At 40.5% G+C, this 16,844-nt stretch overlaps 1 long non-coding RNA gene across 1 annotated transcript in view; it reads left to right on the top strand.

Annotated features, from left to right (window-relative positions):
- The window catches only part of LOC132349600 (uncharacterized), a 155,397-nt gene that overhangs the window by 40,950 nt on the left and 97,603 nt on the right, over positions 1–16,844 (top strand). The gene's annotated exons all lie outside the window — the stretch shown is intronic.

Here is a 16,844-nt window from a genome sequence, read left to right as displayed (position 1 = left end):
TGAAAGGATGGGGTTTGTGTGCGATCATCAGCCCCTGAGTGCTGCTGACCGCCTGCCCCGCTTCATTCATCCTGTGGTGCACGTCTCATAATGACAAAGCCTTACTTTTAAAGTCTGTGGTCTATTTTTTCTCCCACAACATTTAGATTCCAGGGTAGCCTGGCTGAATTCTTGAAAACTGGAATTGGTGGTTTCCTAAATGTCATTTTTCATTTAGATTAATGCACACATTTTTTTCATACTTTACTATAACTGAAATCGGACTGCATCAGTTTTAATTGATGGTTTCTATTTACCTATCTATTTATTTATTTGCCAGCCAACGGGTACATATGGTACCTGCCTGCAAATATTTAAAGTAGGTCCTGTCATCTTTACATTGCTCGAGTTCTTTGCATTGTCGGATTACAAATGTTGACTTTAACTGCTCTTTAAAATATCTTCAAAAAAGATTAAGCTAGGATTCATCATTTTAAAAGAAGTTATTAAATACCCCCAAAGGCATGGAGATAGAAGAGCAGGATGTAAATTTGATAATAAGTATTCATTATTGGAGGAATTACCACAGTTTCTTATGTATTTACAAAGCAATAGCTAAGTTTATCATTGAACACGAGAGAAAGTTTTATTACTGCCAATTACCTGTTACATACCAAGATCAAAGATAAGAAATCATTGTGTTATAGCTTAATTAGAAGTAGTTTTTCCTTAGTGGTGCATAAAATAACAGTGACTTAAAAAATTTTTTTTAATTGAAGTATAGTTGAGGTACAGTATTATATGTTACAGGTGTACAATATAGTGATTCACACTTTTTAAAGGACGTATTCCATTTATAGTTATTATAAATTATTGGCTACCTTCTCTGTGTATATATGATATATCTTTGTAGCTTATTTTATACATAATAGTTTGCACTTCTTAATCCCCTACCCCTATATTGCCTTTCCCCCTTGGTGACCACTAATTTGTTCTCTGTACCTGTGAGCCTGCTTCTTTTTTTGTTATATTCACTAGTTTGTTGTACTTTTTAGATTCCACATATAAGTGATATCATATAGTATTTGTCTTTCTCTGACTTATTTCACTTAGCATAATACCTGCCAAGTCCATCCATGTTGTTGAAAATGGCAAAATTTTATTCTTTTTTATGGCTGAGTAGTACTCCATCATAACCACATCTTCTTTACCCATTCATCTGTTGATGGATGCTTAGGTTGTTTCCATATCCTGGCAGTTGTAAATAATGCTGCTATGAACATTGGGATGCATATGACTTTTATTATTAAAGGCATCTTAGCTATTATAAAATATGGTAATGAAATTACAGCAACTGCACCAGAAGGAAAATGCAACTTTGACGGAGCACTGAGAGGCATAGCTAACAGGTGGCATCTTTACTTTCTTCCAAAAGATAGTGCTGTTACAGCTCTTAGCTCGAGTGATCATATAAGTTATTGTCTAAATTGGGACCCTTTTGAGAGTGGAAGGTGATGCTAGAACAACAGGCATAAACTAGGATTGTCCCAGGGAAATAAGGGCATATGATCTCGTTAATATGGGCGAGAGATCCTCTCAAAGAAAACTAAATCTAAGTTTACCTCTAAGTCTTTGCAGAAACAAGGGCAAGTCTTAAAATATTATATAACAAATGGAACTGAAAACTATAGACATAGCGTCTTTAGGCTACTGTACTAAATAAAGTTATAGACTCTGGTATTGGGGAAAAACATTTCTGGGAATTTAAACAGAGTAGGTCATAGAATATTTCAATCATGAGCAAAGTTAAAATAAGTGTCATATGAGCTTTTGTTGTATAGATCACCCATATCAAGAGCTGAAATCTTTGTACGTGAAAGTCTCACATTTATGTCTAGGAAAACAACCCCAACAATTTACTTTCTTCTTACAGTATTTGTGTGTGCGTTCCTGTGTGTAATTGCTCCAAGTTATCAATGGTTAATGTCAGATTTTACTGCCTTACAACTCTCAACTGGTGCCTCTCAACATTTAGCTTGTATAAGCATTACACGGGGGAGACCTTCAAGATGGAAGAGGAGTAAGACACGGAGATCACCTTCCTCCCCACAAATACATCAAAAGGACATCTACATGTGGAACAACTCCTACAGAACACTTACTGAATGCTGGCAGAAGACTTCAGACTTCCCAAAAGGCAAGAAAATCCCCACATACCTGGGTAGGACAAAAGAAAAAAGAAAAAACAGGGCTTCCCTGGTGGCACAGTGGTTGAGAATCTGCCTGCCAATGCAGGGGACACAGGTTCGAGCTCTGGTCTGGGAAGATCCCACATGCCGCGGAGCAACGAGGCCCATGAGCCACAATTGCTGAGCCTGCGTGTCTGGAGCCTGTGCTCCACAACAAGAGAGGCCTCAATAGTGAGAGGCCCATGCACCGCGATGAAGAGTGGCCCCCGCTCGCCGCAACTAGAGAAAGCCCTCGCACAGAAACAAAGACCCAACAGAGCCAAAAATAAATAAATAAATAAATAAGTTTATAAACAAAAAAAAGAAAAAACAGAGACAAAAGAATAGGGACGGGACCTGCACCTCTGGGAGGGAGCTGTGAAGGAGGAAAGGTTTCCACACACTAGGAAGCCCCTTCGCAGGCGGAGATGAGGGGTGGGCGGGGGGGAAGCTTCAGAGCCACGGAGGAGAGTGCAGCAACAGGGGTGCAGAGGACCAAGCAAAGAGATTCCCACACAGAGGATCAGTGCTGACCAACACTCAGCAGCCTGAGAGGCTTGTCTGCTCACCCGCTGGGGCGTATAGGGGCTGGGAGCTGAGGCTCAGGCTTCGGAGGTCAGATCCCAGGGAGAGGACAGGGGTTGGCTGCGTGAACACAGCCTGAGGGGGGCTAGTGCGCCACAGCTAGCTGGGAGGGAGTCTGGGGAAAACTCTGGACCTGTTGGAGAGGCAAGACACCACTGTTTCGGGGTGCATGAGGAGAGGGGATTCCTTCCCTGTGTGCCCACAGAAGGCAGAACACCACCTAAATGAGCTCCAGAGACTGGCGCAAGCCTCGGCTATCAGCTCGGACACCAGAGACAGGCATGAAACGCTAAGGCTGCTGCTGCCACCACCAAGAATCCTGTGTGCAAGCACAGGTTACTATCCACACACCCCAACCCCGGGAGCCTGTGCAGCTCGCCACTGTGTGGGTCCTGTGATCCAGGGACAACTTCCCCAGGAGGACACACAGCACTCTTCAGGCTATTGCAACATCACACCAGCCTCTGCCACCACAGGCTGGCCCTGCATTCCAATTATAACTACCATACCCCTCCGTCCCCCCAGCATGTGTGAGCCAGAGCCCCCAATCAGCTGCTGCTTTAACCCTGTCCTCTCTGGGCGGGAACAGAGGCCTGAGGGTGACCTACATGCAGAGGCGGGGCCAAAACCAAAGCTGAACCCCAGGAGCAGTGGGAACAAAGAGGAGAAAACAAAATTTCTCCATGCAGCCTCAGGAGCAGCAGATTAAATCCCCACAATCAACTTGATGTACCCTGCATCTGTGGAATACCTGAACAGACAACGAATCATCCCAAAATTGAGGCAGTGGACTTTGGGAGCAACTGTAGACGTGGGGTTTGCTGTCTGCGACTGACTTGTTTCTGATTTTTATGTTTATCTTAGTATAGTTTTTAGTGCTTATTATCATTGCTGGATTTGTTTATTGGTTTGGTTGCTCTCTTCTTTTATTTTTATTATTATTACTTAAAAAAATTTTTTTATTTTAATAATTTTGTTAAATTTTTTTTATTTTAATAATTTAAAAAAATTTTCTTTATTTATCATTATTTTTTCTTTCTTTTTTTCTCCCTTTTCTTCTGAGCCATGTGGCTGACAGGGTCTTGGTGCTCCGGCCTAGTGTCAGGCCTGAGCCTCTGAGGTGAGAGAGCCGAGTTCAGGACATTGGGCCACCAGAGACCTCCTGACCCCACATGATATCAACTGGTGAGAACAATCCCAGAAATATCTGTCTCAGCACTAAGACCCGGCTCCACCCAACTGCTAGTAAGCTCCAGTTCTGGACGCACCATGCCAAACAACTAGCAAGACAGGAACACAACCCCACCCATTAGCAGAGAGGCTACCTAAAATCTTAGTAAGTTCGCAGACACCCCAAAACACACCACCGGATGTGGCCCTGTCCACCAGAAAATAAGATCCAGCCCCACCCACCAGAACACAGGCATCAGTCCCCTCTACCAGGAAGCCTACACAACCCAGTGAACCAACCTTACCCACTGGGGGCAGACACCAAAAACAGTGGGAAGTACGAACATGCAGCCTGTGTAAAGGAGACCCCAAACACAGTAAGTTAAACAAAATGAGAAGACAGAGAAATATGCAGCAGATGATGGACAAAGGTAAAAACCCACCAGACCAAACAAATGAAGAGGAAACAGGCAGTCTACCTGAAAAAGAATTCAGAGTAATGATAGTAAAGATGATCCAAAATCTTGGAAATAGAATGGAGAAAATACAAGAAACATTTAACAAGGACCTAGAAGAACTAAAGAGCAAACGAACAATGATGAACAACACAATAAATGAAATTAAAAATTTTCTAGAAGGAATCAATAGCAGAATAACTGAGGCAGAAGAACGGATAAGTGACCTGGAAGATAAAATAGTGGAGATAAATACCACAGAGCAGAATAAACAAAAAAGAAGGAAAAGAATTGAGGACAGTCTCAGAGACTTCTGGGACAACATTAAACACACCAACATTCGAAGTAATGGGGTCTCAGAAGAAAAAGAGAAAAAAGAAAGGGTCTGAGAAAATATTTGAAGAGACTATTGTTCAAAACTTCCCTAACATGGGAAAGGAAATAGTCAATCAAGTCAAGACTCCCATGCAGGATAAGTCCAAGGAAAATCATTCCAAAACACATATTAATCAAACTATCAAAAATTAAATACAAAGAAAAAATATTAAAAGCAGCAAGGGAAAAGCAACAAATAACATACAAGAGATCCCTCATAGGGTTAACAGCTGATCTTTCAGCAGAAACTCTGCAAGACAGAAGGGAGTGGCAGGACATATTTAAAGTGATGAAAGGGAAAAACCTACAACCAAGATTACTCAACCCAGCAAGGATCTCATTCAGATTTGATGGAGAAAACAAAAGCTTTACAGACAAGCAAAAGTTAAGAAAATTCACCACCACCAAACCAGCTTTACAACAAATGCTAAAGGAACTTCTCTAGGCAGGAAACACAAGAGAAGGAAAAGACCTACAAAAACAAACCCAAAACAATTGAGAAAATGGTAATAGGAATATACATATAGATAATTACCTTAAATGTAAATGGATTAAATGCTCCAACCAAAAGACATAGACTGGCTGAATAGATACAAAAACAAGACCCGTAGATATGCTGTCTACAGGAGACCGACTTCAGACCTAGGGACACATACAGACTGAAAATGAAGGGATAGAAAAAGATATACCATGCAAATGGAAATCAAAAGAAGGCTGGAGTAGCAATTTTCATATCAGACAAAATAGACTTTAAAATAAAGACTATTACAAGAGACAAAGAAGGACACTACATAATGATCAAGGGGTCAATCCAAGAAGAAGATATAACAATTGTAAATATTTATGCATCCAACATAGGAGCACCTCAATACATAAGGCAAATGCTAACAGCCATAAAAGGGGATATCGACAGTAACACAATAATAGTAGGGGATTTTAACACCCCACTTTCACCTATGGGCAGATCATGCAAAATAGAAATAAATAAGGAAACACAAGCTTTAAATGATGCATTAAACAAGATGGACTTAATTGATATTTATAGGACATTCCATCCGAAAACAACAAAATACACTTTCTTCTCAAGTGCTCATGGAACATTCTCCAGGATAGATCATATCTTGGATCGCAAATCAAGCCTTGGAAAATTTAAGAAAATTGAAATTCTATCAAGTATCTTTTCCAACCACAACGCTATGAGGCTAGATAGCGTTAATTACAGGAAAAAAACTGTAAAAAATAAAACACATGGAGGCTAAACAATACATTATTAAATAACCAAAATATCACTGAAGAAATCAAAGAGGAAATAAAAAAAATACCTAGAAATAAATGACAATGATAACACAATGACCCAAAACCTATGGGATGCAGCAAAAGCAGTTCTAAGAGGGAAGTTTATAGCAATATAATCCTACCTCAAGAAACAAGAAAAATCTCAAACAAACAACCTAAACTTATACCTAAAGCAATTAGAGAAAGAAGAACAAAGAAACCCCAAAGTTAGCAGAAGGAAAGACATCATAAAGATCAGATCAGAAATAAATGAAAAAAAAAATGAAGGAAATAATAGCAAAGATTAGTAAAACTAAAAGCTAGTTCTTTGAGAAGATAAAATTGATAAAATATTAGCCAGTCTCATCAAGAAAAGAACGGAGAAGACTCAAATCAACAGAATTAGAAAATGAAAGTGAAAAAGGAGAAGTAACAACTGACACTGCAGAAATACAAAGGATCATGAGAGATTACTGTAGGCAACTATATGCCAATAAAATGGACAACCTGGAAGAAATGGACAAATTCTTAGAAAAGCACAACATTCTGAGACTGAACCAGGAAGAAATAGAAAACATAAACAGACCAATCACAAGCACTGAAATTGAGACTGTGATTAAATATCTTCCAACAAACAAAAGCCCAGGACCGGATGGCTTCACAGGAGAATTCTATCAAACATTTAGAGAAGAGCTAACACCTATCCTTCTCAAACTCTTCCACAATATAGCAGAGGGAGGAACACTCCCAAACTCATTCTATGAGGCCACAATCACCCTGATACCAAAACCAGACAAAGATGTCACATAAAAAGAAAACTACAGGCCAATATCACTGATGAACATAGATGCAAAAATCCTCAACAAAATACTAGCAAACAGAATCCAACAGCCCAGGAAAAGGATCATACACCATGATCAAGTGGGGTTTATCCCAGGAATGCAAGGATCCTTCAATATATGCAAATCAATCAGTGTGATACACCATATTAACAAATTGAAGGAGAAAAACCATATGATCATCTCAATAGATGCAGAAAAACCTTTCAACAAAATTCAACACCCATTTATGATTAAAAAAACTCTCCAGAAAGTAGGCATAGAGGGAACCTACCTCAACATAATAAAGGCCATAAATGACAAACCCACAGCCAACATCATTCTCAATGGTGAAAAACTGAAACCATTTCCTCTAAGATCAGGAACAAGACAAGGTTGCCCACTCTCACCACTATTATTCAACATAGTTTTGGAAGTTTTAGCCATAGCAATCAGAGAAGAAAAAGAAATAAAAGGAATCCAGACTGGAAAAGAAGAAGTAAAACTGTCACTGTTTGCAGATGACATAATACTATACATATAGAATCCTATAGATGCTACCAAAAGACTACTAGAGCTAATCAATGAATTTGGTAGAGTAGCAGGATACAAAATTAATGCACAGAAATCTCTTGCATTCCTATACACTAATGATGAAAAATCTGAAAGAGAAATTAAGGAAGCACTCACATTTACCATTGCCACAAAAAGAATAAAATACCTAGGAATAAACCTACCTAAGAAGACAAAACACCTGTATGCAGAAAACTATAAGACAGTGATGAAAGAAATTAAAGATGGTACAAACAGATGGAGAGATATACCATGTTCTTGGATTGGAAGAATCAACATTGTGAAAATGCCTATACTACCCAAAGCAATCTACAGATTCAATGCAATCCCTATCAAAGTACCAATGGCATTTTCCACGGAACTAGAACAAAAAATTTCACAATTTGTATGGAAATGCAAAAGACCCCGAATAGCCAAAGCAATCTTGAGAAAGAAAAACAGAGCTGGAGGAATCAGACTCCCTGACTTCAGACTATACTACACACCTACAGTAATCAAGACAGTATGGTACTGGCACAAAAACAGAAATATAGATCAATGGTACAAGATAGAAAGCCCAGAGATAAACCCACGCACATGTGGTCACCTTATATTTGTTAAAAGAGGCAAGAATATACAATGGAGAAAAGATAGCCTCTTCAATAAGTGGTGCTGGGAAAACTTGACAGCTACATGTAAAAGAATGAAATTGGAACACTCCCTAACACCATACACAAAAATAAACTCAAAATGAATTAAAGGCCTAAATGTAAGGCTAGACACTATAAAACTCTTAGAGGAAAACATAGGAAGAACACTCTTTGACATAAATCACAGCAAGATCCTTTTTGACCCACCTCCTAGAGAAATGGAAATAAAAACAAAAATAAAGAAATGGGAACTAATGAAACTTAAAAGCTTTTGCACAGCAAAGAAACCATAAACAAGACGAAAAGACAACCCTCAGAATGGCAGAAAATATTTGCAAATGAAGCAACTGATAAAGGATTAATCTCCAAATATACAAGCAGCTCATGCAGCTCAATATCAAAAAAACAAGCAACCCAATCTAAAAATGGGCAGAAGACCTAAATAGACATTTCTCCAAAGAAGACATACAGATGACCAACAAACACATGAAAGGATGCTCAACATCACTAATCATTAGAGAAATGCAAATCAAAACTACAGTGAGGTATCACTTCACACCGGTCATAATGGGCATCATGAAATAATCTACAAACAATAAATGCTGGAGAGGGTGTGGAGAAAAGGGAACCTCTTACAATGTTGGTGGGAATGTAAATTGATACAGACACTATGGAGAACAGTATGGAGGTTCCTTAACAAACTAAAAATAGAACTACCCTGTGACCCAGCAATCGCACTACTGGGCATATACCCTGAGAAAACCATAATTCAAAAAGAGACATGTACCATAATGTTCATTGCAGCACTATTTACAATAGCCAGGACATGGAAGCAACCTAAGAGTCCATCAGCAGATGAATGGATAAAGAAGATGTGACACATATATACAATGGAATATTACTCAGCCATAAAAAAAATGAAATTCAGTTATTTGTAGTGAGGTGGATGGACCTAGAGTCTGTCATACAGAGTGAAGTCAGAAAGAGAAAAACGAATACTGTATGCTAACACATATATATGGAATCTATAAAAAAAAAGTTTCTGATGAACCTAGGGCAGGACAGGAATAAAGACGCAGACATAGAGAATGGACTTGAGGACATGGGGAGGGGGAAGGGTAAACTGGGAAGAAGTGAAAGAGTAGCGTTGACATATATACACTACCAAGTATAAAATAGATAGCTAGTGGGAAGCAGCTGCATCACACAGGGAGATCAGCTCAGTGCTTTTTGACCACTTAGAGGGGTTGGATAGGGAGGGTGGGAGGGAGACGCAAGAGAGAGGGGATATATGGCGATATATGTATACATATAGCTGATTCACTTTGTGGTACAGCAGAAACTAACACAACATTGTAAACCAATTATACTCCAATAAAGATGTTAAAAAAAAAAAAAAAGAATCACACAGAGGATTTGTTAGAAGACAGGTTCCTTCTCCCATGTCTCATCCTCAGATTCTGATTCAGCAGATCAGGGGTGGGATCTGAGATTCCCATTTTCTAACAAGCTCCTGGGTGGTGCTGATGCTGCTGGTCTACAGACCACTCTTTGAAAAGCACTGCAGACCAGTAATTCTCAATCCTCATGTCTAAGCACTATGCACAGAGATTCTGATTTAATTAGTTTGTGATCAGACCCACTGTTGATGATACTCTTACATCTCTCCAGATGATTCTAATGTGCTACAAGGATTGAGAAGCGCAGTTCTTTTCTTTCTCACTGCCATTTCAATTTCAATAATTTGAAATGTCTGCTATCTCTATTGGATTCTAAGATCTCCAAGGACCAGTACCATGTCTATTGGGTTTCCTTCTTTGTCCCCAGATCCTAGAATAACTGTCTCTAATTTCATAGGTTTCCATTACACATTTGGCCATTACTGACCAGTGTTCCACTTGGTATCTTCATCTACATAGTAAGGATGCCGATGTCTTCACTTCTTTACCTCCATGGATGTAACAGTGATGCTGAAAATGATATCTTTTTAAAATATTTGTATTAGTTAAGTATTAATGTATAACAAGCCACCTCAAAACTCAAGGGCTCAGCACAATAAGCGTCTTTTATTACTCATGAGTTTATACATAAAAGTTCTTGTCACCAATTTCAGTGTGTTTTTTTTCCCCCACACTACCAAGCAATTTTCATACAACAACTGGGTGTCCGACAATTCAACTCAATTCTGGCACCATCTATGTGGAGATACCATCAGATTCCACAGGTTAAGGGCTCAGTCCTACAAGATTGCTCTCCCTTTCAGATGCCAATCAAAAGTCCAGGTTGCTACCTGTGCTTCTAGCTGACTGGCTATAAATCAGAGGTTCCTACAATCAATCACATGGTTGATTCTCTTGGCAACCAGTCCCCATCCTTAGGTGAGGTCCAAAAGTAACTTCATTCACATAACAAAAGACACCTTCTTTTGCTTTCAACACTTAGGAATTCCAAGGGTTTTAGGAGCTCCCAGAAAAGAAGACAAAGACAAAATACATATTTCTTAATTATAAATCACAATATAACAACATGCCAGCAGGTGGTTCTGCTGGCCTTAGATGAGTTCATTCATGCATCTGTGGTCAGCTGGAGGTTGGGAGGCAGGTCTGTTCATCTTGGCTGGGCTCTCTCAGATGTTTGGGGGTCGGCTGGCTCTAGGCTGACTCTAGGCCTTGGCGGAGACTGCTGCCTCTCATCCTCCAAAAGGCCAGCCTGGGCTGGTTCACATGTAGGCTGCCGAAGATTCTAAGAGAGAGAGGGGAAGCATGCAAGACCTTGCTGTGCCACATTCTATTCACAGAAACAAGTCACCAGGCAGTCCAGAGTCAAGGGGAGAGGAAATAGACTCTGCCTCTTGGTGGGAAGAACTTCAGGGTCTTAGTACAAAGGGCTTGGATGCAGGAAAGTCGTGGGTAGGACCAGGAATGCCATCAATCCACCACAGCATCTAAGGCAAAGGCCCCCATGTGGTCTCCTTACATTCCAGCCTTAGAAGAATTGCCAGTAAGTCTAATGACAAAGTGAGCTGATTTGGGCTCATTCCATTTGTTGGCTTAGCTATTTAGTAAATGAAAGGCTCATAGGATTTAATTACAAATGTTTGAAAGCTGAAGAGATGCAAATATCTAAGAAAAATAAATTTTCAGTTGATATTTGTTTTAATTAAGAATAGATTTATGAATTCTCAGTGGGAAACTTGGATCAATGAACATGACAAATGATTCACCACCAAACTTAACAAAGACTATAATATACAAAAGGCTAAAACCTAGGAAATGAAAAGAAAATGTACTCTGAAAGTCACCTTTAGTTAAGGATGCTGACACGTAGTCTAGTTGGTTCCCGCCTTCCTTGTAAATGTCTATAAGCAAGAGGGGATTGCTTAAAAAGGGATCTAAAAAAGGACCTCCAGCCTCCCAAAATAATGAGTCTATGTAAATCCGAGACCAAACCTTGAGTTTCTTTCTCAACTGTCCTGACTGGTATACTTTCTCTGGGAGGCAGAACATTATCTTCCCCTGCTCAGGACCTACTTTGACTGCCAAGAGTGCTTTTCACCACTGCAAGAGACGTCTGCGTAAGAAATTTAACATCAGTGCTTCTGAAGGATATCGTTTCTGGGATACCCAAGAGCAAACCACGTGGGTTCAAAGGCTCTTCCTTATACAGCAATAAACATTTGATCAACTGGTTTTACAAGACAGATCCCACTCTGCCCCGGGGGTTTCTCATCACTAGGCTCTCTGGCTTCAAGGTAGCCAGGCTTTTCTAAGTTTACCCTGCTTGTCCTAATTACTTACATTTCAACTTGTTTTGTAATTGTTTCCAAGCAATAAAGTGTCATTTATTATTTGTTTTTTTTAATCTTCCCTCTACCTACTCCCCTAACCCTGTAAACTACACTCATCAACACACACAGAAAGGCAGAGATAAACACAAGGTCAACTTCTAAAAGGCAGAGGGAGGGCTGGTGGTTGTAGTTTTCTCCAAAGGAAGGGCCTGAGCATGCCAGCTGGAGTGACCAAAATCCCTTTCCCAAGGAAGCCAGTTCACTTGTTTCCAAAGCCTTTTTTATGTAACTCTTTAAATAGAGCATAACCAAATCACAAGTATTTTGCCATGGGAAAATGTAAAGTCATTAAGCAACTTAAATACCATCCCGCCCTTTTCAAGCAGACAACACAACCATTAAGCAATTAATGCATGTTGAGACATTTCCAATTTCTTGGCACTAATGCCAGTTCAATCATTTGGGGCTGGAGAGCATAGGTGAAACCTATGAGTTACACTTCTTGATGGGAAGCAAAGTATCTTATATGTTTGTTCTTTTTTTAATGGAATTCCAATCTCCCCCCAGGACGCACAGAACGCTAACCTGGTTGCAAAACAAGATTGGATACTGTTTGACATTGTCTGGCATTTCCAATAGGTGTATGAGTTACATTTGGACTTACACTCTGTTAATTGGGTGTCTTCGCGAGCTTGTGGATTTTAAGCCTTCTAAGTCCTTGGGTTATGCTGACATATTGGGCTGTGGTTTGTTGTGGGTCCTATGGAATGGAAAACTTCCTCTGCTTCTAGTTCCCAAATAAAAACAGTGACCTGCCTTATTTACTTGTGAGAACATGGGCAGCATTAGTGACAGTGAGACATGTTCTCTTAGTATAATAGTGATAGGATGGACATATGTAGAGATGAAGAATAATGAGGGATTTTTGTATAATTTGTTCCTTGAAAATGTTAGGCCACTGAAAAATCTCACACTTCTGATTTTTCAATTTGCTCAAAAATCAAGGGTTCCACTTCAGTCACTGACAGGGGAATACTTACTTTGTAGATAAAAATTATTTTATCCCTATGAGAGGCAAGAATAGACTATTCATTGAAGAACTACTAATCAAGATTTGTCATGGGCTAGGCACTATTCTAAGTGTGGGGATACAGCAATGAATAAGAAGCATGAAGTTCCTGGTCTCTCATGAAGCATGTTCCTGTGCAGAGGAACAGGCTACAAAGAAGTAAACACATAAATAAATAAGAATATGATATAGCAAAAATACCAGGAAGAAAAAAAAAAACACGATAATATGATAGATCTTAGGGGGCTATTGTAAATTGGCTTCTCAGGGAGTGCTTTGATGAAGAGTTGACACTTGATTGAGACCCAGATATTCCACAAAATGTCTGGGTGTTGAGCCTTTTAGGCAGAGGGGACATTTAGAGCAAACGTGCAGATTACTTTACTGGTTTGGCACTACCCAGGCAAATATTAGAGAATTATATATAATACTATATAACTTTATAACTATTATATAATTTTTTTAAAGAAGCTATCAGAATGTATTTATATATGGGCCCCTTCAGACTTGTTATTCCTATTTGAAATACAAGTTGTTATTTTTTTTTAATATATATATATTTTTTATAAATTTATCCATTCTATCCACTTTATTTTTGGCTGCGTTGGGTCCTCATTGCTGCACCCGGGCTTTCTCTAGTTGCGGCGAGCGGGGGCCACTCCTCATTGCGGTGCGCGGGCCTCTCACTGCGGTGGCTTCTCCTGTTGCAGAGCACGGGCTCTAGGCCTGCCGGCTTCAGTAGTTGTGGCTCGCGGGCTCTAGAGTGCAGGCCCAGCAGCTGTGGCACACGGGCCCAGTCGCTCCGCGGCATGTGGAATCCTCCCGTACCAGGGCTAGAACCCGTGTCCCCTGCATTGGCAGGCGGACTCTCAACCACTGCGCCACCAGGGAAGCCCCCCCTCCCAAGTTGTTATTTTTATGGTTTTTTTTTAACATTTGGTGAAAGAATTATAATGTTTTCTTTCTTTAGAGAGTTCCCTTCACCTGTTTTCCAACTGGGGTCTGTGGGCAAGACTGAGATATTCTGACTTTGAAAACAGAGTGGAAAGAGAAGGAACTCCTACCACAGGAACTGTAAGTCCCATTGCTAATGATAGGTGTATGTCTTAGCTTTTGCTGTGTAACAATCCACTCTAAAACGTAGTGGGTTAAAACATCAAATATTTATTTAGCCCATGAATCTACAGATTCGCTATTTGTACTGTGCTTGGCTCAGTACTTCTTCCGGTCGTGATCAGACACATACACCTGTGGTCAGCCACAGTCAGCAGGACAACTCTGATTCTGGAGGTTGGCCGGCTGTTAGCTGAGGCAATGGGGTAACTGGACTATGTGTGTCTTTCGCCATCCAGCAGGCTTATTCTCAGAGGAAGGATTGCGAGAAAGTTTGCAAGGGCTCCTGAAACCTAGGCCCATGATGGGTCCAGTGTCACTTCCTCAGCATTCAAAACATTCAAAACAACTCATAAGACCAGCCTAAATTCAATGGCTGGTGAAATGGATTCCATTTTTGGTCACATTGGAAAGGATATAGGGAGGGGTTAAGAAATGGCCATATTTTTTTAAACAATCTACCATAGCAGGTAAATGCTAACACTGCAGCCTAGAAATGTTTAAATTTACAGGGGTTGGTAAACATTATTTGTAAAGGACAAGTAGACATTTTTGGCTTTTCAGGTCAGACGGTCTCTGTCATGACTACTCAACTTTGTTGTAGTGCCAAAGCAGCCCCAGACAATAAGTGAATAAATGGGCATGGCTATGTTACAATAAAACTTTATTAACAAAACAAGCAGGAGGCTGGATATGGCCCATGGAGCTATAGTTTGCTGATCCCTTATCGGTTATTGAGGTGAGATAATTTTGCTACAAAAGCCTTAGCCTTCAAACAAATAGCCTGGAATATAACATGGCTTCCATCAGACACTAACGAACTCAGAGAGGAACAAAGGTGACTCACACATCAGACCACAGGCCGTCATATGGATGAGCTTTTGTTCTAGTGGTCGGGGGAAGGGCGTTTCTTCGGCTTTTAATACAGCATTTGTTTACGGAGCTACTTACATAAAGTAAGTAAGTAAGTTTATGTAAGTAAGCTACTTACATAAACTTACATAAACTATCTGTCATTGGTAGTGGTTGTTTGCTGCCTGGATGTAATAATTGCTTATTTCCTTTTGTTTGTTGTGGTTAGTTCACTTTCAAGGAAGAAAGACAAAAATTTCTAAGTAGAACAAAGGCTAAGAGGAAAGAGAAGGGAAACAGTAAAGCAATTAGAGCTCCTCAAGGGCAGGAATGGGGCTCTGTCCGGGAAGCCTGTTCTCCAGCTGGAAGTGGCCCCAGGGATCCACACGCTTGTTCTCACCCTTGGGTGCACATTAGAGTCACCTGGGGAGCTTTGCACAATTTTCATATCCAGGCCACACTCCAGGGCAATTAAATCAGACTCACTGTGGGCAGGAGCCAAGCATTAGTACTTTTTAAACCTCCCTATGTAATCCAACATGCAGCCAAGTTTGAGAATCAGGGTTCAACAGTCTTGGCACCTCTTAGTGACTCTGTCTGAGGTCTGGACCATCCCACAAATGCATGTCCCCCACTCACCTGAATGCCCCTTCTGAGAACTCATCAGCTCTGGGCGTATTCTTCTTGGGAGCTCAATAATACGTAATGACATGATAATCTCTCTGAATTCTGACGCAGCCCCAGGGCCCTGAGCTTCAGTATTTGTCAACTTGAAAGTTCATTTCTCTTTTCAAAATCTCATTTTTCTTTTCAGCATTCAGCTATAAGTTTATCATCTCTACCCAGAGTACTCTCTTTTGGAAAATCAATACTATTTCACCTGAAGTATTCCTTCAGTTGAAGGGGAAAAAATGAATAGCCAGAATTATCTTCAGGCAGACTTCACAAAGAATATATTCAACTTTCTAATAGTTGAAGTCATCCTATACTTAAGTGTCCTCTGGACATGCCACTAACTGAAGTCAATATTTTATTAATCTTCCTGTAAATTGCTCAAAGCAGCATGGCAACCAGACTAATGGACCAGTTATGGTCCCCCGTTACTTCACTCAAGCGATGGGTAGAAATTTAAGCTAAAAAGAAGTGTGGAGGTCATCTGGTTCCCTGCCTTCTTCCCTTTTCATTAATAAACTAACAATTCAAAAGTTAAATAGCTTTCCCAACCTAGTAGGAAAACACTTTTCTGATACCTTGCAGGTTAGAGTAGCAAGAGGTTTGTTTTCAGATGGAAGGCTCTACAACTCTTTCAGGAAACAGTCTGCAAGGAGCACAAATAATGTTCTCTCTCCTGTCCTCTCAGCCCCCCTTCCTTTTGCCGCACCCACTGTAGGGACTGTGGTCCTGAATGGCAGTAGCTACTCTTCAGAAGTACCTCACTCCAGTCATCCCCTCAAATCCATCCTCAGGGGATTCTAGTGTTCCAACTTAGTCCCCTAGCTGTCCTTTTTTGCCGAGCTCGTTCTTGCCCCTCATCTGCTTGTTTTGGGATCTGGCATCTCCAGACCCTCACCTTCTCCAGGGCTTCCTCACAGGGGTCACCTGGGACTAACCCATAGGAGAGTATATAACTGGGAGATTTCTCATGGAACAGGGAGCCCCACTGCTGGCAAAGGACAGCTCTTTCTTACTAATGTTTCTATAGTTGAGTCTTTTCTCTCTCCCATGATGTTTCTCTAAAGCCCTTCAAGTAAAGACATCAGTATCTGGGGGACCAGCAGAGAGACTATCAGGTCAAACATCTGTCCCACAGCTGATCCTGCACCTGGGAAGGAATCCACACCCGGCTTTGACAGCCACCTGAAATGCAGAGCCAGCAAGCCTGAGCTGGAACCTCCCCATTCTTGCTGCTGCCAAATTGTGATGGCCGAAGAACGTC

Source organism: Balaenoptera ricei, chromosome 15, assembly GCF_028023285.1.
Source record: "Balaenoptera ricei isolate mBalRic1 chromosome 15, mBalRic1.hap2, whole genome shotgun sequence".
NCBI classification, from domain to species: Eukaryota; Metazoa; Chordata; class Mammalia; order Artiodactyla; family Balaenopteridae; genus Balaenoptera; species Balaenoptera ricei.
Note: the sequence above shows the minus strand (reverse complement) of the source record. Positions and strands in the feature narration are given on the sequence as shown.